A 26287-nucleotide genomic window follows, 5' to 3' on the forward strand; every position below is an offset into this window, starting at 1 on the left:
TCATAACTCTTAATACAACAATTTTATTACTTAGAACCAAGAAATATTATACTTGTTTTTAAGAACTTGCTGATTTGCTTCTGAGTAATAATTATCACTGAACAAAACGTTTACGCTCTTGGAATAAATGATTAAGTTTTTAAAAAAAGATTGTTTTGCTAATCATGTTATAGTATTTTATGCAACTGGTGGTTAAAAGAGGTCAAAAAAGGTGAGTGGCGTGGGTAACAATTTGAGGCGAAGCCGAAAATTGTTAATAAAGACGCCACGAGCATTTTTTGACTCAGTTAAACACCGTTGCATACAATACTTTTTCTACGACCAAGCACTTATTTTGAAAGAAAATTATAAATTCAACAAATACCTACTTTCAGTCATCTTAGTTATCTAGGTGGACCGCCTACCATTTTGAATATGCAGTTTGAGTGCAAACATGAAAATAAAACTGTCTATGGTATGGTTCTTTGAAGCCTGGCCACTAAGACGAATCGAGCCGAGTTGAATCGAGTTCTATACATTTGAATGCGATTCGACGCGTCGCCAATGAACGCAGCAGAAAACGAAGGAGTCTCGACTCTGCGAATTGGTTTGTTAAGTTGGTAGCAATGTATTTACTGATGTGTGACTAGGAACGCCTCTTTCATATATTTGATCGCCAGTGTCCGAGATGTGACCAGTAGCCCGTTTCTGAAGAGAAAGTGTAGGAACGCCTCTTTCATATATTTGAGCCTTGTATTACAAGTGTGTTTCCATGACAACCCATACGATTTGACAGTTGTTCGCGCACTTGTAATACAAGGATTGTAACTTTCGAGAAACGGGCCCCAGGCCGAACTTTCGACTTCCATACAAAAATCAGGTTTGGTTAAATTTAAATTTAATCCATTTCGCTCCGCGAAACACTTTGCCTTAGTCTACCCCATCTGTCACTGACAGGCAAATTTGATATATCTCTAACAACATTGTTGTGGTCATATAATTATTATATCTGGCATATAAAATGTTTAATTTTATAGCAGGGGTCTTATTTTATGCGCGTGGTGAAAGTTTATTGACATAATTTCCTTCGGCCCTGTTCTTCTGTTGTAAAAAGTATGGTTATAATCTTCTCATTATCGTAATAAATATGTAATTATTGTATTAAATACATGTTTCACATTAGTTATGACCAAATAAAAGAGACACGGAGATGTTCATAGTTACTCGCCCAGCGGTGAGCTATCAATATCGCCGTGTGATTTAGCGTAGACACTAGTTTTAGAAAGCGACTGCCATCTGACCTTCCAACCCGAAGGGTAACTCGACTAACTCCGCCTTATTGGGATTACTCCGCAAATTTTTTAGTATTGTATTCTATACTGTTTTTGGCAAATAAAACGATTCTTATTCTTAAGTATTCTTTCTTAAATATCAAATGACATATCGCACATAACTTCCGAAAAACTCATTGGTACGAACCCGCGGCTTCCGGATTGAAAGTCGTACGCTTATACTGCTAGGCCACCAGCGCTTCGGATCATTCTGTTATCCACATTATTTATTTCCGTGTGAGTTAAAAAATAGATCAAATCAGTATAACCACATATTTTGTAAGTAGCAGAGAGATTTCACACATCCGCGATCGAACGTGTTGCCGTAAATTTCGAAAATCCACCGTTACCGCCATCTTGTGCGTCCGCCATTTTGTTTGTCCTGTCAACATTGACTCGGAAGCGCGTGTGTTTGTTTACAATTTTCGCGGTAAATATTGGAAAGCAACTGTTGGTCTTAGTTTGTTGACTGATGATCATCAGGCGATTATTTAGTTTATTTAAGATTTTAGAAAGATTAAGTGTTGCTAGTCCACTATTTCGGGGGTTTCTTCATTTTTTTTGTTTATTATTATTGGTAACATCATTACAGTAGGTGATACAGAAAGTGCGAAAAGGGTTTCCTTCTTAATTTTCCGGAAACATTCGTATTTGTCATGCTATTTCAGACAGTTCAGTACGTCTTGTACTGTGAGACCACGTGAGACTGACTGAAATAGCATGACACGTTCGTAAATTTCCGTAAAAATACGAAGGAAAATCTTTTCACACTACTTCTGTACTATAGTAAGCTATTTAGGAAGCACCATAATAAATTGCAAATCGTAGACTTTATAGCGTAGACAGATATTTTTCATCGCTATTTCCGAGTAAATATTTTCGGTACGTTCGAGACTGCATTCAAAATTGAATAATGAAGGATGTTCATAATTCAATTCAGTTCAATATATTTATTTCAAATTTTTAGATACTATCTCTCTCGCTATATCGTAATTCTGCAAAAGGATTCATATAGGAGGTGCAAGCACAAATTGCTCATAAATATATTAGGCGGTCGGGGTGGTGTAGCGGTTTAGCACGTCAGCCGCGATAGCTGGAGACCCGGGTTCGATTCCCGGCTTCGCCACCAGTGGGCTTGATCGCGTTTTTTCTATTGTATGGTATCTATTTCAGTTTACACTACCTACTTAATATTTGTTTTTAAGAAATCAAAATGAAGAGATCAAGTATTTGTAAACGCCAACCTTTTTTTTCGTTGACATCACCAATTTTAAACTGTGTAAAAACTCCATGTCACTCGTGTGTACAAATAATTAAAAATCTCATTACCATAAACACGAAAAATGCCTTACATTTCTTTTTAAAACGGTGTCTGACACACCTGTCAATACTTCATTGAGAAATGTCAAGTGGTGTTCTTTTTTTTTTAATTTCTAAAGTAAAGGGTTCCACACACAGTTTGTTTAGCACTTACATTCGTTTGAACACGACTTTCTGTTTGTTTTCACGAGTTTTATAGAATTATTTGACGAATTTAACTGTAAGCTTTAGCGTTAAAAATAAGGTAATACCGATTATTCCTAAAGCAGATTTGGGTAAAGTTCTTTGAAGATACATATAGGTAAATAAATATATTGATAGATTACATTATAACGGTCGCGGAACGGTGGCTCTTTTATTTTCATTCAGTATTATTTATTAATTATCTTTTTTTTATCCGGAACACTACGCTGCGCTCAAAAACTCAGATAATTGATGTGGCTCGGAAAGCGGCCAAGTTAAAGTGGGACTGGGCTGGCCAAGTGGCCACGTCTGTCGCATGCCAAATGACGGGCCAAGACTACCCCCCTCGAGTCAAACCGAGAATCCGGCAGACCTCGTCGGCGATGGCGGGATAACTTAGACTCCTTTTTGAGAGACTGGCCAGTTGTCGCACAAAACCGAGGAGAATGGAAAAAGAGGGGGAGGCCTTTGCCAAGCGTGCAATAAATATATTTTTTTGCCAGGACTGCACAAGTGACAGGGTTGAGTGAAAGAAGCGAAGGGAGGCCCTTGACCGGCAGTGGGACGTTACACCAGGCTAGTATAAAACAAATCTAAAATCGTATGCGACTTCGCGTGGCGTCTAAACGAGCCTTAAGGAACTCCAAAAGCGAGAGAAACTATGTGCAATGCACTCGTGGCGCTCCGTAAACAGTTCTGTTTGCGCGCGCAGAATGGGAGCTGTTTGAGGAGCGTTCGAAATTCGAAAAAAAAAACCGTTGTTGTTTATCCTACCGGTCGCGATGAAGATTGGTACAATTTGTATTGGAAGTCTCCAGAAACAGTTCTTTGCCGTTATTTGATGGAAACGAAATTAATGAGAAAATGTAGTTTTTTTTCTTTGTTTTTCTGTTGCAGTCACATTTTTTTAAATTTTACTAGTCCTACTTGGTCGTAAAGCTGTTTTCTATAGTTTCTAATTTTCTTGCAGTAGGTATAATAAAAAAAATTGTAAGCATTATCGATCAGATTTGCGCCAGACTTTCAAATTTGGTTTTCCGATTTAAAGTTCAAATTATATTTCACTTTTGGAAATGTACTTAACTTGTTTTCAAATTAATAGTCAAACATAACTTTACTGTAGTTTATTTGGATATTTTTATTATAAATTTTATAGATCGCGGTCCGACTATTAAAAGGTTAAACTTACAAAACTTACTCGAAAGTTTCAAGAAACTTGAAGTTCTTTAAGAAAAAACAATGAATAAAACATTAGATTTTCAAGAGGTGGATTATACGTTAATTATTAACGTTATTTTATTATACATTTTATATTACACGGGTATTTGTCAAGTCGGAACATAATTTGATTTCAGAGCGTCGCTTTATGACAGTGTGAATTGATAGAAAGTTGTCAATTGCAATCAATAGTATCGAATCTCTGCTAAATATTTGTTTAATTAAGTATATCAAACGGTTTCTAGTAACCCTGCCAGTAAGGCTAAAATAAAAAAAATAATGAAGAGGTTAATTTTTTTAGACAAGAGTTGAGACATAGTATAATGAAGAGTACTATTATCGTACAGTATGACTACTCCTACTCCCCGCTGAAAGTGCCGCCCACTCTCTCTCGGTTACCTCACAGTTACCATTTGTCAAAAACGCGAGCAGTCGAACTGTCATATCACACTCATACAAGCACGGTACGCGTTCACCTACACGAGCTTAGACTGTGTACCGTGTGCGTAGGAACGCGCCTCTTTCATATATTTCGCCGTTGTCCGAGGTGTGGTAGAGGCAAAACGCTCAAATAATAAGGAAACAAGCTAACCTACGTAGGAGACATATCGTCAATTGGACAGTGTTATGGAATAAGCGATCAAGCGACAGTTAGTTGAAATCGAGAAAATGAGCTAGAAAGATTTGAAATTTGAATGAGTTGTTGTAAGTTCATTTATAAAGTTAAAAAGTTAATTTTGACATTGAACCTATAAAAGTGTTCATAATTTAAATAGATAAAAAAAATAACACCATACCTATTCAAGTTTCGAAGTTATTAACGTTTTTCCGCTTGATTCTTTATTGAACTAATACTGGGATGAGGTTAATTTATTTCGCCGTAGCGTACTATGAGACATATTTTGTCGCTTGATTCTTTAATGCAAATTGTTAGAGGTAAAGTGAATACTGGAATAAAATAAAATTCCATATATTTGAGTAAATAGTGCTATTGTAAATAAATAACAACAATGTTTTCCTCCACAATGATTAGAACTGATCCGTCTAACAATTTAGTTTTGTTCTCCAATCAACTTTTTTTAATAAATGTCAAAAAAATCAGCATATATGGCAAAATTGGCATTGTAACTAATAATAATTCATTAGTACTAGCCAGGATCACACACATAAGATATTATGATATAACAAAACCTCTTGATACTTAGTTCTCATTAAGCGAAATATCCTGCAATTTCAAATATGTAACAACGAATTAAACGACACTATTAGGGCGGTTAAATCGATATTGCGTTTATAAATCATCAAAACTTTAAACCAAAACGAATTAATAACATTTTTATGGCGTTTAACTCGATTTTGCGATTTAGAATATACACTTATTATAATTTGTAAAAGTAAATTTGGCGTTCAATTCGTTTTTACGTAACGACTTAGTACACAGGGCCATACAAATTTTAACGTGTCGCTTGATTCTACCCCCTAAAATAAGGCTGTAAGCATGATTTTTCAACAAAGAAATAGTCAATACTATAGATTATCACATTTATATCCGAACTGCATTCATAACTTTTTTTTCGGATTTTGGCGCTTAGTTCGCTATTCCATAACACCGTCCAATTATGAAGTACGTCTTCAGAATAACAGTATAGTTGAAGTATCCATTACCGTTCGGTGAACGGTTATTAAAAACGTTTATACCTAACGTTTGTATTGAGGTATAACGCTTTTCAAGAGCTTGGACTATGTGTTACTTTTTTTTACAATAGCTAAGTGACAGGGCCATTAATAAAAAAAACTTATTTTTTAACCCCCGACGCAAAAACGACGGGGTGTTATAAGTTTGACGTGTCTGTCTGTCTGTCTGTGTGTTTGTCTGGTCTGTGGCATCGTAGCTCCCGAACGGATGAACCGATTTAGATTTAGTTTTTTTTTTGTCTGATAGCTGAGTTAGTCGGGAGTGTTCTTAGCCATGTTACATGAAAATCGGTCTACTATGTCGCAGTCGGGGTTTTTTTTTTCAAAATTTTAATTTTGTGGTTAGGTTATTGCTGTAGACTTTATATGCTATGAAGAGTATACATATATATTCGATTCGATTTGAGTAAAATCGACTTTAGATAATACTGAAGATAACTTGAATAATATTCACCATATTATAGGGGGTTAAAAATACGCGCAAGTATAATAATCTGTAATATCTGTATTAACCCTAAGTTTCATTAGCATTATTGTGGATATAGAAAGTCATCAATAATATAACCGATATCCTCCGTCACTAGAAAAAGGCGCGAATAAAACAGCGCAGTCGCGCACCATTTTTTTTTTTTTATGGGATAGGAGGCAAACGAGCAGACAGGTCGCCTGATGGTAAGCGATCACCGCCGCCCATAGACACCCGAAACACCAGAGGTGTTGGAGGTGCGTTGCCGGCCTTAGGATCTAGTTTTTTTCTCAAGGGTTGGCCATAGACTTACTACACATTTTCGCTCGTATTTTTTTAATTTATAGTTTTAAATAGCCTCTTCCGGCGGTATAAGCATAGTTTACACGACCTTGTGCGTCTCAAGGCGTCGGAATTATACATGTGGCAAATTACATCTCCGTATACGTTATTTGCTACACGCGACATTTAATCTACGTGGCGGAACACGTGCCCGCCATTTTGAATTTAGTTTTTTTTTTCAAAATAGGCTAGCTTCCTATACTTAAAATTAACATATTTTATGAAGTGCACGAATTAAAGCACCACATCATTAGAAGAAAAATATGGACAGTAGTTATGTTTATATAATTTCTATTTAATAAGTCAAAGAGAAAGATATAAAATAAATGTATTGACCGTGACGTCACTCCTCAGTAATCAGTATTTCATAGTAATTCCATATTAGCAAATCGTTTTGACAGTTCTTAAAAAGAAGCTGATTTGACTAGTAGGAAACTAGCCTAATTGAATTTACAGCACCTAAAGCGCTGGTGGCCTAGCGGTAAGAGCGTGCGAATTTCAATCCGTAGTATGCGGGTTTGAACCCCGGCTCGTACTAATGAGTTTTTGAAATGATGTGCAAAATGTCATTTGATATTTGCCAGCCGCTTTTTTTTTTTATAAATGGGCTTACTCTTGACCACAGACTAGCCAAAGGCAAAGACGTGGCCTGCGATGGAGATGGCTTTTCGGAGAAGGACGACATTGTGAGCAAACCGGACTAATCCCAATAAGGTCTAGTTACCCTTCGGTTTGGAAGGTCAGATGGCAGTCGCTTTCGTAAACCTAGTGTCTTCGCCAAATCTTGGGATTAGTTGTCCAAGCGGACCCCAGGTTCTCGAGCCGTGACGGATGCCGGGATAAAACGAGAAGGATGATGAATATGATACCTATTAGGTATAGCTTTTCCCATGAATGCCGTGTCAAAGTGTCGGGGTGTCTGTTTGTCTGTCTGTCAGTTGTGGCATCGTAGCTCCCGAACGGATGAACCGATTTAGATTTAGTTTTTAGTTTTGTGCCCCGACATAGTGGACCGATTTTTATGAAACATGCCTATTAAGAACACTCTCAACTAATTCAACTTTCAGACAAAAAAAAATCTAAATCGGTTCATCCGTTTGGGAGCTACGATGCCACAGACAGACACACACACAGACAGACAGACAAACGGACAGACAGACACGTCAAACTTATAACACCCCGTCGTTTTTGCGTCGGGGGTTAAAAACATCCATGACTCAGGAACAAATATCTGTGCTCATCACACAAATAAATGCCCTTACCGGGATTTGAACCCAGGACCGCGGCTTAGCAGGCAGGGTCACGTCATAATGTTCGTATTTATTAACACTCATAATGAACTCATCAAACCATCCAATCCTCCAATCCAATTTAACTAAATGACAAAAAAAAAAAAACGTCCTCATCTTTGTTCTGTTTTGATTTTAAACCAGTATTTTAAGGCATTGTATAACCAACATAATACAATTTTAAACGCTTTATTAAAAACCTTACGTAATTCGATAATTACCCCTAATACCTAAGTTAAACACACACTGGGTCCCTTATCATTACTCGGTCAACTCAAGGTCCTAGGTTCAAAGCCGGCGGTAGCAATTTGACCACAATAGCTGTCAAATTGTTTATAATTATGTGGAATTGGACGTTTTTTCGCGTCTGGGAACTTCAAATTGGGATATTAGTAATCGCTTCTGTATGATTGTTTATGTGGAGGAGACTGGGGTTAAATGGAACACTCGATATACATATTAAACATAATAACCTAACCACAAAATAAAAATTTTGAAAAAACCCCCGACCGCGACCTAGTGAACCGATTTTCATGAAACATGGCTAAGAACACTCCCGACTAACTCAGCTTTCAGACAAAAAAAAAACTAAATCAAAATCGGTTCATCCGTTCGAGAGCTACGATGCCACAGACAGACACACACACAGACAGACAGACATACAAACAGACAGACAGACAGACAGACACGTCAAACTTATAACACCCCTTCGTTTTTGCGTCGGGGGTCGGGTGTTAAAAACTACTGAACGAATGTTTATGAGATTCTTGTTGAAGGTTAAACCCTTATTCATAAACGTTTACTAAAGTTATCAAGCCGATACAATTCGTTTGGTTCCCCTTGTTTTGGCATAATTTTACAATCGAGAATTCTTTTTGGCATAATCTATATTGGCATAATTCACCTTTCGCATAATCTGTTATGGCATAGTATAGTTACGCATAATTTGTCTAGGCATATTTTTGTTTGTCCGAATATATTTCATGCATAAAGGTTATTCGCCGAATGGTTTTTATGCATAAATTATTTCTGCATAACATGGTTTAGTGGAAATTTACTACGCAGAATTTTTATCATAGGTAATACTACTATATTAATGTTGCAGTTCTAACCTAACCTAACCGAAATTCTTGACAAAATGTTTTATTTGTTGAGGTCGCAGTTCAATTCGTTTGTCCCTTTCTATCACACTAATATGTCGGAAAGGGATAAACGAACTTTATCGGCTTGATAAATTTAGTGGACTTCTATGAATAAAGGGGTTAGTGTGTGTGTGTAGGTAATTAGTTAGTTTTGTTTTGTTTAAATTGGTTGTATTAATAAATTCAAGATCACTGGCTAAGAGTAATTCGCTTGAGATATAAAAAGACAATGTATAACAATGAAACCTGTTTCATACGTCTACAAAAAAAGTCCGCGTTGTGTGTCCTGTTTTTAAGGATAAATAACTTTGTAGAGCAAAGTATGATCTTAGAAAACATCTATAAAAGAAGAAACTGACTGACTGACTGACATATCAACGCACAGCCGAAACTGCTGGTCCTAGAGATTCCAAATTTGGCACGTAAATTTCTTATAAGGTATAGAGAAGCACTAAAATAAGATTTTTCAAAAGTCATACCCTAAGGGGGTGAAATGGGGGCCCAAAGTTCAACGTTTGAATAAGACTACTTTTAGTAGGCCGAAGCCGCGGGAAAAAGCTAGTACATAAATAAAATGATGTATCTTAGAATATGTACGGTCAAAGGTTTTGATATGTGACACCCGAACAGCGCGGAAAACTATATGCGCAATTTAAAAAGTAATTACGCCATCAGCTATCAAATATCTGTACGTAAAAAATACTAAACAAAAAGCTGCACGCAAGCTCACCTGATACTCGTGTATGTCCATTATTATATCGTTAAACTAAAAACTAATAAAAAACTAAAACTAACAAAAAAAAACTAACACAAAAATATTGCACTTATTCAGACTGTCCACAAAAAAGTGGTAATATTGCACAAATTTAAATCAGGTACTTAAAAAGAAAGTCACATTTTATTATCACATTCGCGCACTTATGTCGAACTTAAAAAAGTTGTAACGCTCACATTTCCCGCGCATTATTAAAAACTGGCCGAATACCCTGATGCCATAAAATTAAACGTCACTTTTTAAAAAGTTAGTGTCATAGTTTTTCGCGTTCCATATTTGAAAAGCGCGCGGATCGCGCAGCGTGCGGTTGGTCACTGTGCGCTCGTTCTTTACCGTATCTTTGGACCGTTCGTGAAAAAAGTTGGTCAAGTGCTCTATGGCTCTTTGTATTACGGGTTCTGTGCTTAAAAAATGTAATGAGGTTTTTTATGGTGCAAGTTAAGTTGGATTCGGAAATTGGTGTCACAGTTGGATTTAGTATTTCCTGTGGAAATTAAACTAAGGAAAAGAGTGGCTAGAATTATGCGAGGAAGTATTTAAACCTTAAAAAACAATTGAAAAGAAAAATAGAAATGACATTAATGTTATGTCCAATTAACTATGTCTTTAAACGGGTATTTTATCAAACTCCACATAGAATTTGTTTTATCGTTTTCTTATAGAAAAATTAAGTATTGGTTTATTATAAAATACAAAATTTTCTACGTAAAAACCTTATCAACTTTATCAACTTTCATTCAAAAGTTTGAACACAGGTACATTACAAAAGTACACAGGCATGCTTACAAACTAAATGAAAAGGTAAGGAAATCTCCCATATTTCAATATGGTTTAGTCGGCATTTAAAAGCTTTCTTTCCAATTTTAAAAGCTTCGTCGCGGTACCCTAAAAAAAGCTAATACCTAATACTAACGTGTGAAATCACCAGAATGGCCGCGAACGTCATTTTCTAACTGTACACATAAAAAACCAACATAACTTTGCCGGTGGTGAAATACAGAACTCTCGCTATCAAATACTATGTTCTAGGTAAATGAGATAGGTGGCGCCGCGGTGAGCGGTATCGTTAAGTTGGTAAATGGGAAGGAGGCTGCTTTCTTTAGATGTCTATGGTATAAAGTTGGCTATGGTACTGTACTGTAGAGCGTCTTGTACGAAGTGTAATCAGCATGTAGTGATGTGATTGAAATATTATTAATGACATGTGCCAAAAAAAATGTTTTTGTCAGATAGTAAACGATTTGTTAAAATGTAATTTAAATTTTTCAAAATTTCTTTAGTAACAGATTTCAGAAGATATCTTATTGTGTAATCTGAACAAAGTTCAGAAATTGGTCCGACACACAATAATGTCTTATCATAATTAGGGTTGTAAAAAAACGGTTTTTTTTCTGGCTTGAAAAAAAACATGAAAAAAAACCGTGAAAAAAAACAGTTTTTTTTCTGGAGTATGTTTTTCTAAATCCATTATTAATAGTTAATATAATCTTAATACTATTAAACGAATTTTTATATATATTTTGTCAATTCATTAATAATAGCAGTTTTTTGAATTAAAATGTACGTTATTGTTATTGAAACACGTTACAACTCACGAAAAAGGTATTATTTGTTCATCTGAAAAAAAATGATATTTAGAAAAAAAACCAAGGTGCTCGGTTTTTTTTTAATCTGATCATAACATTATTAATGAATATACTTTTTTAAAATTTTGTCAACCAGTTTTTTTTTTTTCACAGTTTTGATCAAACAATGAATATAAAAATTGTACCATTTTTTTTATTTGCAGCTTTCAATAAGAAGAGTCCTTATACTTTAATTTTACAAACATAATTAATTATTAACAAATCGGGGGTCTACTGGTGAAACCCAATAAAACGAGATAATTTGTCCTTGAAATAACAACATTGTTGAAATTTCACATAGTTCGAATTTCAAAAACCAGTTTGCTCAACTTATCGGGTTTCACCAGTAAGCCCTCGAAATATGAAATTCGGTAAAATACCGTTACATTTCGCCGTTAATTCACATCACAATCTGTCAATTCGAATTCAATTTTGGAACACTTGATTGATTGTCCGACCATAGACAAGAATAACTTTTTCTACATAAACCTACACGGAAATATCATCTGTAAAGACAGATATCACAAGGTAGAAATTACTCAGGTCAAAAGGCAAAGTTGATTGCCGCGAACAATACTTTTTAAACTTGCAATCATTTCTAAATTTATTTGATTGAGTCGCATTTAATTATTTTCTTTGGAAACGAAATTACTTGTCATTTGTGTTTTTAATGATGTGATTTCTAATTATTGTTTATATGGAAAGAAATTTAAGTTTTTTTTATGAGTTTTGTAATGGGTATAAATATACTTGTTAGAGTTGTTTGCAAAAACACGTATTGTTTAATATCTAACGGCGGGATTCGAACTTTCGTATGAAATTCAGATTCTAGGTACGATATTGACAGTACCTAACATAAATGAAGTTTCATCAAATAAGTTTTTTTGCAAAAATTTCATTTTTGGAACAAGCTTTTATCGCCGACTGTACCTTTCTTTCAACAGTCATCTGCTGCTTTCCGAGGCGTTTCTAAAAAACCCTTACTCGATGTGGATATGAGGTTTCAAAACAGAGTTCCTATGATTACCTTTCTGCTCCATCATCAGATCAGCTCCATGGTACCATAATATTGCATTGTCACGTGATTTACATGTGTGAAAATTTTCAGACCAATCAGAAACCGGGAAGTGGGTCAAATTTAGCTTCGATTTATTCTACGAAATTTGTATGGAGTATTCCGCAATTTTTAGGGTTCCGTAGTCAACTAGGAACCCTTATAGTTTCGCCATGTCTGTCTGTCCGTCCGTCCGTCCGTCCGCGGATAATCTCAGTAACCGTTAGCACTAGAAAGCTGAAATTTGAGTACCCCCCCTACATGTAAAGTAGGGGCTGATTTTTTTTTTCATTCCAACCCCATCATGTGATATATTGTTGGATAGGTATTTAAAAATGAATAAGGGTTTACTAAGATCGTTTTTTGAAAATATTAATATTTTCGGAAATAATCGCTCCTAAAGGAAAAAAAAGTGCGTCCCCCCCCCTTCTAACTTTTGAACCATAGAAACTTAGATTAGAACTTTATAAAGACTTTCTAGGAAAATTGTTTTGAACTTGATAGGTTCAGTAGTTTTTGAGAAAAATACGGAAAACTACGGAACCCTTCACTGAGCGTGGCCCGACACGCTCTTGGCCGGTTTCTTTAATTTAACGCGAACGAAGCCGCGAGCATAAGCTAGTACATTATATTAGTCTGAACTAATGCCTGTGACTGTCTAATAGTACATTACGATACAAGTGCGTAAAAAAGGAAGTTCGAAACGAATGGCGATAAATTAAAACACGACCGAAGGGAGTGTTTTAAATCGACACGAGTTACGAATTTCCTTTTCGCACGTGTATCGTACGACGTTTTTCAGTACAGATGAGCCTCCGAAGTTTTGACCTGGCATATAATGAACCACTTCTCGCACTAGTGCGTAAAAAAACACCATCTGTACTGAAAAATTGTTTTTCTTAGCTATAGTGGATACACTAGACCCTACTCAAAGTGTTGTGTTCCTGCCGGTGAGTAAGGCTGCCAGAGCTCAACGAGGGTGCGGTGTGCTGATGACGGGAGGACTTACGGAACTAACTTGTTCCGTCTATTGTCCTTTGAGTCGTCGGCAACCCGAACCCTCCTTAGAGCTTGTACACTCCTTTTTGCTGTGTACTACAGCAAAAGGGAATGTACAAGTTTCTAATGGGGTGGCAACGCGCATGTGACACTGTTTGAGTTGCAGGCGTCCATAGGTTACGGTGACCGCTTTCCAACAGGCGGGCCGTATGCTTGTTTGCCACCGACGTAGTATATAAAAAAAAAAAGTCTTATTGCCTTCTTGTAATAAAAATAGCCATTAAAAGCCACTAGCACAGAGTAGGTAATAAACATCCCGTTTTGAGCACTTACTCCACTTACTCACTTTCTCTTAAACCACAGATTCACTTCGTCCTTCAATAGGGGAGGGTGGGGAGAGTTGGTACACTAGGGTATTTGACTACTATTCAAATTAGTTTGCTTTTTACGAAGGGTCAATTTTTTATAGTTAATGTTATGTTCATTTAAAAATAAAATGCCTAATAAGTGCCTGTGTGGTGACGGGTTAAGAATTTCACCACCCCCTTCTTCCCGTGGTTGTAGAAGGCGACTATGGGATATGGGTTAAATTGTAGCGTAGGCGAGAGGCTGGCAACCTGTCACTGCAATGCCATAGTTTCGTTTTCTTTCAACCCCTTATTTGCCAAGAGTGGCACTAAAGCTTTAGTAGTTTCATGTGCTCTGCCTACCCCTTTATGGGATACAGGCGTGATTGTATGTTGTATGTATGAATAAAAATATAGTACATTGTGCAACAAGGGGAGGAAGTTGAATATTACAAACGAGAGCAAGTTAAATCGCGACGGCTTGCCGGAGCGATTTAAAGACTCGAGTTAGTTAAATATTCATACTCCCCGAGTTACACACAATGCTTTTCATCACACTCGCAATGTAAAAAATATGTAAATAGATGTAAAAAAGTTAAGTACGGTACAAGAAATTTCATTATTCCCTTGGGAGAACGATTTTTCTATAACTCACGCTCCGCCTGCGTGCAATAGCACATTTAAAGTGCGGGTGTGATGAAAAAATATAAATTGTATCTAAAAATAACCTAACCACAGAATTTTAATTTTGAAAAAGGCCCCCGACACAGTAGACCGATTTTCATCAACCATGGCTAAGAACACTCCCGACTAACTCAGCTTTCAAACAGAAAAAAAAAATCTAAATTGGTTCATCCGTTTGGGAGCTACGATGCCACAGACAGACACACACGAACAGACAGACACGTAAGGGTCCCCCCACATCTAGCGTCTCGCGAGCGTCGCGTCGGGCCAACTGTATGGGCAAAGCCTGACGCCGCGTCGACGTCGCGTCGACGCGGCGTCTTTTTCCATACAGTTGGCCCGACGCGACGCTCGCGAGACGCTAGATGTGGGGGGACCCTAAAACTTATAACACCCCGTCGTTTTTGGGGGTTAAAAATTGGAATTATGTCAAAAAATATCGTATAGAAATATCTTATTTCGAGGATCTTTATCACAATTATCACATATGTATAATGTAGGTTTAATTTAATGGCAACTAAGTGACACATGTTTTTTTTTATTGTATACTACGTAGCTGGCAAGAAACCTACCGTCCGCCAGATGGAAAGCGGTCACCGTAACCTATGGACGCCTGCAACTCAAGGAGTACACACGCGTTGCCAACCCATTAGAAATTTGTACACTCCCTTTTGCTGTGTTAACTAATACACAGCAAAAAGGAGTGTACAAGTGCTATAAAGGAGTAAATTTAGAAAAATAAACTCTAACCCTGTTTCGATCAACTGTCCCTCTTGATAACCCGTTAGATTAACTCGTCAGCTGACAGCGCCATTACGCTATGCGCGGGCGCAAAAAGCGCATAACGATCCATAGATCATGGATCATTTGCGCGCGCATACCGCAGCGGGGCGAGCTTTATCGATCAGCCATTTAGATCCTGGATGATCTAAGTATTTTAAGTGATGTTGGTAATGGGGCAAAGAAAGCTCGAGTTTTTTAAAGTTATTATTAGACGAGGAATTGACGTGATTTTTAAGCTTACTAGCTTTTGCCCGCGGCTTCGCTCGCGTTAGAAAGAGACAAAAAGTAGCCTATGTCACTCTCCATCCCTTCAACTAAATATCTCCACTTAAAAAATCACGTCAATTCGTCGCGCCGTTTTGCCGTGAAAGAGAGACAAACAAACAGACACACACACACTTTCCCATTTATAATATTAGTATGGATTTTCGTTATGACGACCGGTCTGAAGTAGTAGGTAGTGACCGTGCCTGCTAAGCCGCAGTCCTGGGTTCGAATCCCGAAAAGGGCAATTTGTGTGATGAATACAGATATTTGTTCCCGAGTCATGGATGTTTTCTATGTATATAAGTATGTATTTATCTATATAAGTATGTATATCGTCGCCTAGCACCCATAGTACAAGCTTTGCTTAGGTTGGGGCTAGGTTGATCTGTGTAAAGTGTCCCCCGATATTTCGATTCGCACACTTCAAGGAAGCTGTAAGTAGCTCAGTAGGTTCAGAGCGATCGGTATACTGAAAATTTGAGCAGTTTCAAGTACTCTGACTACCCGGTTGGGAATATAGGCGTTAATTTATGTAAGTATGTGTACTTATGTAGCAGTGGCGGCTGGTGAAAATTTCTGCTAGGCAACACTTAGCAAAAAGAAACCTACCTTAACATTAGGTACTTTACTAGTAATCAATTTTAGGCAAGCCGGTGGGAATCGGCTTGTATAGACCAGCCCACAGAAGACCAGCCGCTGCTGTTATGTAGGTACATCGGTGTAGCCCGACGCGTCAAAATAAAATTGTGATTTGCCTTAAGTATGTCTTCTAAAAATGGCAATATTTATTTACATAACTGTTCTGTATAGGCTACTTGACCCTTTTTAAAAGTCTGTCGTATATGATTAAGCACTGTCCAATTAACCGAAATAAAATATTACCATATTTTATTATGACTTAAAAACAGCAAAAAATATTTTTTCTCAAACATGCAATGAAATATTGTCTTTACGTTCCTTAAAATCGGCTGGGAAGTATCGCTTTTTGGGCGCAACAACTCGAGAGGACTGTAAAGGGACTTCATATTATTTTTTCAGGCCTAGGCCTGCAAAGTAACTTTTTTTTATAAAATATTGTCCTTTAGAGCATTTTTTTTAATTTCATTGTATGTTTGAGAAAAGCACTATACATGCCTCGGCGTGAAAACGGATTCCCGGCCTCGTATCCCTATCCGGTTGGCCGGAAATCCTCATTTTCCCGGCCTCTGATGATGTAATGTACTATTAAAGTATACTTTTACATAATCAGGCGAAAACAACACAGTCATGTTAATATATAGATTATCTGTGCATCAGGTCATTCTATTCGAAAACTACATTTTCTGACTTTTTAAGTACCTATGAAGGCATAAAGTTCAATATGTCAGTGATTGTTTTGACATGCAGTAAGGTTCGAATTCGATGACGTCACTTCATCGCTGACAGCGTTTTCGTTGGCCAAAATAAATAAAAAATTACACACATTTTTAATCGAAAATAGGTAGTCAAAATAAATTTTTACCCCAAAATCTATAAGTTTTTTTTTTGTCAAATACTACAAAATACAATCATTTTTTGTGCCAAATTCGATATGAGTCTAGTAGCCTATTATCTATTTTGAGTAAAGTTACAATATGAATTAACTTCTTGAACTTGTCATTCACCTGTAAGGTTCATTCAATTGACCAGTAACAAGTATTTGAGCGATCAGCGAACGAATGAATGTTTTCAATTAATAATGAACAAGTAAAATGGCGGACTTGAGAAAGTCGGAAACTGTACGAATTACCGTTTTACGGTTATGTCGCGAGTAAAATGCGATATTAGGTTTTTTTAGAAATAGCTTATCCATACTAATATTATAATAGGGAAAGTGTGTGTGTCTGTTTGTTTGCCCGTCTTTCACGGCAAAACGGAGCTACGAATTTGCGTATCAAATCTTGGGATTAGTTGTCAAAGCGGACCCCAGGCCGAGATAACGCAAGGAGGATGATGATTCCACTATGATGTTGAGTTCTACATGTATCCACTGAACACGCCGGTGGACACTCTATTCAATAACGCAAACACTGTAAAACATGGAAAAAATGGACTAGTTACATTTGCCCCCCAGTCGAGATATGCCCCGCTGTACCTTATAATATATATTTTTTTTAATTTATTTAGAACACAAACAGTCACATAAACAAATGAGTTGGTTTTTTTTTAATTATAAATGGGCTTACTCTTGACCACAGACTAACCAAAGGCAAAGACTACAATGTAGGTACTAAGACATTTGGATAAAAAAAGACCTGGGGCCTATTGCATAACAATTTACAACTCATATTACAAGCGGTAGTCCCCCTCCAATTCATTTTATAAGAAAGAGAGTTCCACTTGTAATACAAGTTGTAAATTGTTATGCAATAGGCCCCTGGAGGTTCATTACTGAATATAAAGATTGTTAACATACTAACAAAAAGAGGTATTAGGTAAAGGCAATATTATCCCGTATCTAAGTAAATCTAAGTATCTCCAAGTAAATCCAACATGACATTTATATGAAGACCTCATCCCGGCCATTTCATACTCCTCCCGAAATGACAGCGCGCGCGCAACATAATAAGTATAATGACGTATAATGCCCGTGAATAGACCGTAATTGCGATCCACGGATCTATAGATCACCGATCGATAATAAGGATGCTGCATGAAAGTGTGTTTGCTTTTTGTGCAGATCTTATTTTGTTGCGTTTATGTGCATGTGTGTGTTGTGTGTTAGTACTATGTATAATTTAAAACTGAGATTGATGTATATTTTTGTATTGATTTATATTTAATATGACATCATACTGTTTGACTTTGACAAAATTTTTCATATGGCGATCCCACAGATTTTAGAACCACGGTATGCGATAAAAAGCGGTGGTGGCCCAGCGGTAAGCGTGCGACTTTCAATCCGGAGGTCGCGGGTTCGAACCCCGGCTCGTACCAATGAGCTTTTCGGAACTTATGTGCGTAATGTCATTTGATATTTGCCAGTCGCTTTTCGGTGAAGGAAAACATCGCGAGAAAACTGGACTAATTCCAATAAGGCCTAATTAATTACCCTTCGGGTAGGGAGTTGGGAGGTCAGATGGCAGTCGCTTTCGTAAAACTGGTGATGCCAAATCTTGGGATTAGTTGTCAAAGCGGACCGCTGTTTTTGAAATTTTACTTATTATTATTATTGCCTGTGTGGTGACGGGTTAAGAATTTCACCACCCCCTTTCTTCCCGTGGGTGTCGTAGAAGGCGACTATGGGATATGGGTTAAATTGTGGCGTAGGCGAGAGGCTGGCAACCTGTCACTGCAATGCCACAGTTTCGTTTTCTTTCAACCCCTTATTTGCCAAGAGTGGCACTGAAGCTTTAGTAGTTTCATGTGTTCTGCCTACCCCTTTATGGGATACAGGCGTGATTGTATGTATGTATGTACTTATTACACTATTAAGTCGAATTGCACATGACCACTGAACTGAACACGCGTGCCATATATAACCAGTGGACACTCTTAATCAATAATGCAAACATTGTAAAACATGAAAAAAATGGATCAGTTACATTTGCCCCCTCAGTCGAAATTGCCCCGATGTACCTTATTTATTGTTACGCATGGTAAAGAAAATATTCATATCTTGCCGACAATATCGGCATGCACCTTTAGAGATATCATTAAAATATTCGATTTTGTATGAAAATGTCGATGTTTCCACCTGCATATATAATGGGTGTTATTTCTCCAAATAGTTGGAATCCTCAGGGAACACCCTTTCTGGAACGCCGATACACGGTCTAAATATTAACAACAGTACTTTGACATGTTTAAAACGCGCGTTTATGAAAGGTGGTCTTAGGCCGCTATTAGACTATTATATTATTTCTCAGAAATATGATCATAACTGTATGCTTGCTGTGAAATAGGATCACACTCTGATTATCTATGATCATATTTCTATGATAGTCTACTTTTTACTATGAAATTTCACGTTATCAAGTTATCATCTACTTTAATAGTTTGATGTCGTACGGTCTTGTATTGTGGGGCTCTGCAGCCGATATAGAAGCAATATTTATACTACAAAAACGAGCATTAAGAGCAATTTATAATTTAAAGACACGAGATTCACTAAGAGAAATCTTTAAAAATATTGACATTTTAACGTTGCCGTCCCTATATATTTTCGAAGTCATTATGTATGTCAGGAGAAATTTGTACGCTTTTCCAACAAACTCTGAGAAAGCAAAGGTTACCAGAAATTCGGGTAAGCTTAAAGTTTCTTCCTGTAGACTAGTAAAAACGAAAAAGTCCTTCTTGGGAAACTGTACAAAGTTCTACAATAAAATTCCACTAGAAATTTGTAATCTTACAGACGCAAAGTTTAAAGCCTAAAAAAGGGGCGCTCATTGCTAGGGCATACTATAAAGTTAAGGACTATATCACAGACCGGGATATATGGAAAATGTACTTAAGTGACAAACCAAAATAATGTATTTTGCTTTATATGCATAATTATTTAATTTAAATTGTATTTTCAGTTAGGATAATTGGTTAATTTATTTATTTATGTTTGTACAAATGTACCCTTGACTTTCATAAGAGCATTATGTTAATGCCTAAATTGAAGAATAAAGAATTTCATTTCATTTCATTTCATTTCATCATGTAACATGTGCCACATCGTCGCTCACTATAAGAACGAAAATTGCTCGTATGTTTCATAAATCATTTGTTAGAGGGTCCCTATGAAAGAGACAGTGTGGTAATTTTGCTTGAAAACGCCGCAAATATGTATACTTTCTTAGCGTTAGAACTACCACGCTACACAGGCGTTTCTTTTTTTCTTCTTCAGTTCGCCATGGCTGAGGGTCGGGACCACATGAGGTCCATATTTTGTGCACCAAAGCTCTCCATTCAGCACGATCTCTGCAAGTCTGCAGTCCTAATAATAGGCGCCGGTGTTAATCCCCGGCAGGCCTTCTAAATCTTTAAATGCATATTTTAAATATGCATCATGTATGACTCTATTGACAAGATGTCAAAATTTTGAACAAATCATTGTCATGGTCATACATTTAAGGGTTAACGCTGTCCAGCGCTGCCAAGGCGTTTATTGCAAGTTAAAATACTGCCGCCACTTATCGTTTGTCGCTAGATAGCGACAAAGAAGTGACAAATGATGCATTGACAGATTTGACAGACGCGACAGGCTGCGGCCGCGCAGGTACAACATGACTAGCTTTTTTAAAAGTCGGTAATTGATTTCTTTATATTAATGTTTTTGGGTGGACCCTCGAGTGCTTTTGTTCTGTAAATCCCGCCTCTTTTGGTATTTTATAATAGGAATTAAATACTGTTAATTATCATAGTTTATCCGGAGGTCGCGGGTTCGAACCCCGGCTCGCACCAATGAGTTTTTCGGAATTTACGTGCGAAATGTCATTTGATATTTGCCAGTCGCTCTTCGGTGAAGGAAAACATCGTGAGGAAACCGGACTTACCGGACTAATTCCAATAAGGTCTAGTTTACCCTTCGGGTTGGAAGGTCAGATGGCAGTCGCTTTCGTAAAAATTAATCTCTACGTCAAATCTTGGGATTAGTTGTCAAAGCTCCGGGATAACGCAAGGAGGATGGTGATGTCGAAATCATAGTTTATGCAGTTCTAATAAAGTGGGTAAAATGAGCGATCAGCACGGGAAGCATGGGCGCGCGATAGACGATAAAATATCAGGCCGTCCCTATCGCACTTGCAAATAGTGCGATAGGGACGGCCTGCTGGTATTATTTTGAAATGTTCCGGTGAAAAATATGAGCCATACTCATAATCATAATTTAGCAAGAATACAGAGATTTTCCGCGGCTTCGCTCGCGTTAGAAAGAGACAAAAAGTAGCCTATGTCACTCTCCATCTTTTCAACTAATTATCTCCACTTTAAAAAATCACGTGAATTCGTCGCTCCGTTTTGCCGTGAAAGACGGAAATAGGCCGGATTTTTAGTAGGAGGTATAGGGCATAGCGAATGATATTCCGCTTTGTGTGGTAGGGCACAGCACAGCGGATATCATCTCGCTCGAATCTAGAGCAGAGCCCAACTGGGGTAGTACCCCACCGCCTCCGCCTTACAGAAGACCTCAGCCAAATAGCACGGTGAGTAAGGCTGCCAGAGCTCAACGAGGGTGCGGTGTGCTGATGACGGGAGGACTTAGGGAACTAACTTGTTCCGTCTATTGTCCTTTGAGTCGTCGGCAACCCAAACCCTCCTTAGAACTTGTACACTCCTTTTTGCTGTGTACTTAACACAGCAAAAGGGAATGTACAAGTTTCTAATGGGGTTTGAGTTGCAGGCGTCCATAGGCTACGGTGACCGCTTTACATCAGGCGGGCCGTATGCTTGTTTGTCACCGACGTAGTATAAAAAAAAATACCGAATAGTAACCGAATATTCGGTGCATCTCTACTGATGATGACAGATGAATTTCGGCTTCTGTTCAAAGAGCATTTCTAATGTTTTTTTGATTAATAGTTACTTTCTAAGAAATGTACCTATGGTCGGTGTAGGACGAGTGATTTTGTGTGAAAGTACTGTTAATATGTTTATGAAAGATTATTTTGATTCTGCAAAATATCTAATTAATGCTTTATAAATAAATTCGCGTTTATGTAAGTAAGTAACAGAAAAAAAAATTACTACTACTAGTTAAAAAAAAAACTCTTATAAGTGAGCAATGCCCGTTAAGTTTGTACATTTGGATCACGTCTCCGATTTTGATAAAAATTGGTAGGCTGATAAGAGTCCATGATGCTGAGCATGATCCACTGGGTTTCCCAAAATGTCCTAGGTTGATTGTATGAAACTTTCCTTTTTTGTTACCGAAAATGTATAGAAATCTGGTAACAAAAAAGGAAGGTTTCATACAAACTACATAGGCATTTTGTAAATCTTAATGTATGCTTTTTTTTAATGTGTTTTTGTACAATAAAGAGTTACTCCTACCTACTTTTATCAAAATCGGAGACGTGATCCAAATGTACAAACTTAACGGGAATTGCTCATGTATTACTTTTTTTATGACTTATGAGATAGGAGGCAAACGAGCAGACACCAGAAGCACACCTCGGACACTGGCGATCAAATATATGAAAAAGGCGCGTTTCTAGCACACAGTCTAAGCTCGTGTAGGTGAACGCGTACCATGCTTGTATGAGTGAAATATGATAGGTCGACTGTTCGCGTTTTTGACAGGCGGTAACCGTAAGGTAACCCAGAGGGGGTGGACGGCACTTTCAGCGGGGAGCGGGAGTGGCCATACTGTACGATAGTACTCTTAATATACTGTGCCAGAAGTGTTGGGAGGTGTGTTTCCGTTCCTTTAAAATGGGGCCTTTTCTTTGTAGTTACTTACTCATTTTTTACATACCTATGCCTACTAAAACCTACTAAAAGAAAATAAGTATAACTAACGTTACAAGTAGGGAACAAATCAAATTATTTTATTGAATATTTTTTGATTTGTTCTTTTTTAATAAAACATCTATATATAAATTATAAATTGAAATAGATATCATACACGAAAGAAAAAACGACAAGGCCCACTGGTGCCAAAGGCGGCTATCCTTATCAGAGATAACATACACTAGAGAAATTTCGTCGGGTACCACGGCGGGTGGGTGGTCTAGTGGTAACGACGTTAGCCGCATAAGCTGAAGACCCGGGTTAGTTTTGTCAGTGGGTCTTGTCGTTTTTTCTTTCGTGTATGATATCTATTTCAATTTATAACTAACGTTATTAGTACCTAAATATGATTTTAATACCATAATTCCAGAAGATTTAATGTAAAGGTACAAATATCAAGACCGATTTCAAAACTTTTACCGACCCAATTAACAGCTAAAACCTAACGGACATATCCACTTTCGGGTACAGACGAGTTACCTTTAATTAAACCTAACAATAGAACATACAAATGAGCCGATTATTCATATGTTAATATGTTTAATTTTACGTACGGCTGGGCATCGTGATTGGACGAAAGCGCGAATATGGTCTGATAAAAGGGGTTCGATCTTTTTGATGCTCAGACTTTTTTATGAGACTGGCGACTTTCCGAAGATGGGCCAATGACTGTAGCTTAGCGGTTAGCTTCTCATGTGTGTTTCTCCAACTTCCAATATATGTCACATGCATTTTATTTTACAATCAAATTAAACTATATTATAGTACTTTTACAATTCTCATTACTGTGACCTGATATACCTACATGTGTAAACGTTATTAGAATAAACAAAATATTTCTGTATTACTAGACGAACTCTTTTGCACTAGTAATATAGCGTATGACATGAGTATAATAATAGAAAATCGATACATGTCAAATGAAAGGGCAATGGCTAAAATACAGTGGGGACTATGTTTGTATAAATAAATAAATATAAAAATTATAGGACATTCTTACACAGATTGACTGAGGCCCACGGTAAGCTCAAGGAGGCTTGTGTTGTGGGTACTCAGACAACGATATATATAATATATAAATACTTATATATATAGAAAACATCCATGACTCAGGAACAAATATCTGTGCTCATCACACTATGTTTGTATGAAGAAGCAATAGTCAGGCAAAAGAGTTTAATGCAAAATGTGTGTTATTCGTACTTGTTTATGCTACGTCGAAGCGGAAGCGCAAATAAGCATACGACCACCTGATGATAAGCGTTCCTCGTAGCCTATAGACCTGCTCCAGAGGTGTACCTGCTGTTAGCTTTCGACATTGAGTTCATAATTTTCATTGATTTTGTATGTATACTGGCCTTTATCAAATTATCGGTAGATATAAACGTGCCTTAATAAGATTGGCCCTTTTAAAAAAATAAAACTTTAGGCGGGAACCGTATAAATCTTGACAGATGTCACCGTGAAAAAAGGCATAATCAGCATTATGGAAAAACTAAAAAAAGCAACCGTATAACCAAGCTGTGATGATTTTAGGAATTTGTGTATTGTTGTTAATATCGGCTGTGTTTGTAACCCAAACTGTTCAGTATGAGATTGGCATTGTAATAAAACAAAGACCAAGGAGAAGTTCTTTCATTTAAGACCGGAGAATAGCCTTTACTACCTAGATACAGAAGCTAAAGTGATAAATTCGTAATTTGGACGAAACAGAGCGGCGGGTGAAGCTACAGTATAACGATTACTTACATAAAGGACCACACCTGTCGGCTGTCCAAACACGTCATTTGTCAAACCGTCTGTCTGTCCTGCCGACGTCACAGGTAGCTTATCCAAAATATCCAATATCCATGACACGAAGGGTAGTAGGAGTTTAATCGATTTTTTTTAAACGCGCAAGTGGCCGTAAGGCCCGTAACTACACTGAGAGAAATTTGCATTGAGAATTTAACAAGTTCGACTTGTTGCGGTTTATCCGTTTGAATCAGCCAAACGTATGTTTAAAACAATACGAGGGGTGATCCAAAAGTAATGATAATCAGTATGAAAGACACATAAAATGTTTAATAAAATAATTTATTTTTCTACGTAATCTCCTTCCAAGTCTACACACTTGGACCATCGTTTCTCCAGACTACGAATTCCTTTAAAAAAAAAATATTTTTCTTGACCCTCCAAAAATGCCTCCACAGCGGCCATTACCTCGCCATCATTCAAAAATTTGTTGCCTCTAAGATCTTCCTTCAGCCGTGGAAAGAGATAAAAGTCGCTGGGGGCTAGGTCTGGCGAATATGGGGGTGTTCCAGCAATTCGAACCCTGAATCACGGATGGCAGCCATCGCAACACCGGCCTTGTGGGGCGGTGCGTTGTCCTGGTGAAACAGGATGCCAGCTCGAAGTTTACCCCGCCGCTTTTCTTTGATTGCCTCTCTCAATCTGCGTATTTGGTCAGCGTAGTAGGAGCCCGTAATAGTGGTTCCCTTTTCCAGGTATTCGATCATTATGACTCCCTCAGCATCCCAAAACACTGAAGCCATGACCTTACCAGCGGAGCTTGCTACCTTGAATTTCTTCGGTGTAGGGGACGACGCTCGCTTCCAGGTCATGGATTGCTGTTTGGTCTCAGGATCGAAATGATGGATCCAAGACTCGTCCATGGTTACAAACCGACGCAAAAATGTTTCGGGATCAGTTTGAAATTTTTCAAGATTAGACTTCGAAATCTCACAACGTATTTTCTTTTGTTCAGCCGTTAACATTCTAGGCACCCAACGAGCGGAGACTTTTTTCATATGTAATTCATCAGTTAAGATTCTCTGAATGCTGCCATACGAGATGCCTGTGAGCTCAACTAGATGCCTGATAGTCATCCTTCTATCTGTTAAAACGAGATCATTAATTTTTTTACGTTTTCTCCAGTAAGGGCGACAGATGGACGGCCTTCGCGGTGTTCATCTTGAGTGGATGTTCTTCCCAAGTTAAACTCCTTTGACCAGCGTGCCACTGTAGAATACGGCGGAGCGGACTCCCCAGTGTTCCCACTAATTCAGCGTATATATCTTTAGTACACATTTTTTTCAAACAGAAGTATTTAATAACCGCTCTCACCTCAGTTTTCTCCATTTTTGCGATATTGTTCCGACTGCTCGTGAAAAAACAAATGCAACTCTCTGACAGATACATATTTTTTATTTTTATTTTTTTTTATTTACTAAGGAGTCTTTGTGGACAGTAACGGCATACCTATTTATTTTAATCCGATGCAAAAAGTATTCAGTTATCATTACTTTTGGATCACCCCTCGTATGTGTCAGGTTGTTTTTATAAAATCGA

At 37.5% G+C, this 26287-nt stretch overlaps 1 protein-coding gene and 1 non-coding gene across 4 annotated transcripts in view; one reads left to right on the forward strand and one right to left on the reverse strand.

Moving 5' to 3' along the window:
- LOC125239187 (segmentation protein cap'n'collar-like) overlaps window positions 1–26287 on the reverse strand; it is a 252847-nt gene that overhangs the window by 43558 nt on the left and 183002 nt on the right. The gene's annotated exons all lie outside the window — the stretch shown is intronic.
- On the forward strand, window positions 2363–2436 carry Trnas-cga. Its single transcript has one exon. It is a non-coding gene; the product is annotated as a tRNA-Ser (tRNA).

This window comes from Leguminivora glycinivorella, chromosome 25, assembly GCF_023078275.1.
Source record: "Leguminivora glycinivorella isolate SPB_JAAS2020 chromosome 25, LegGlyc_1.1, whole genome shotgun sequence".
Taxonomy (NCBI): Eukaryota; Metazoa; Arthropoda; class Insecta; order Lepidoptera; family Tortricidae; genus Leguminivora; species Leguminivora glycinivorella.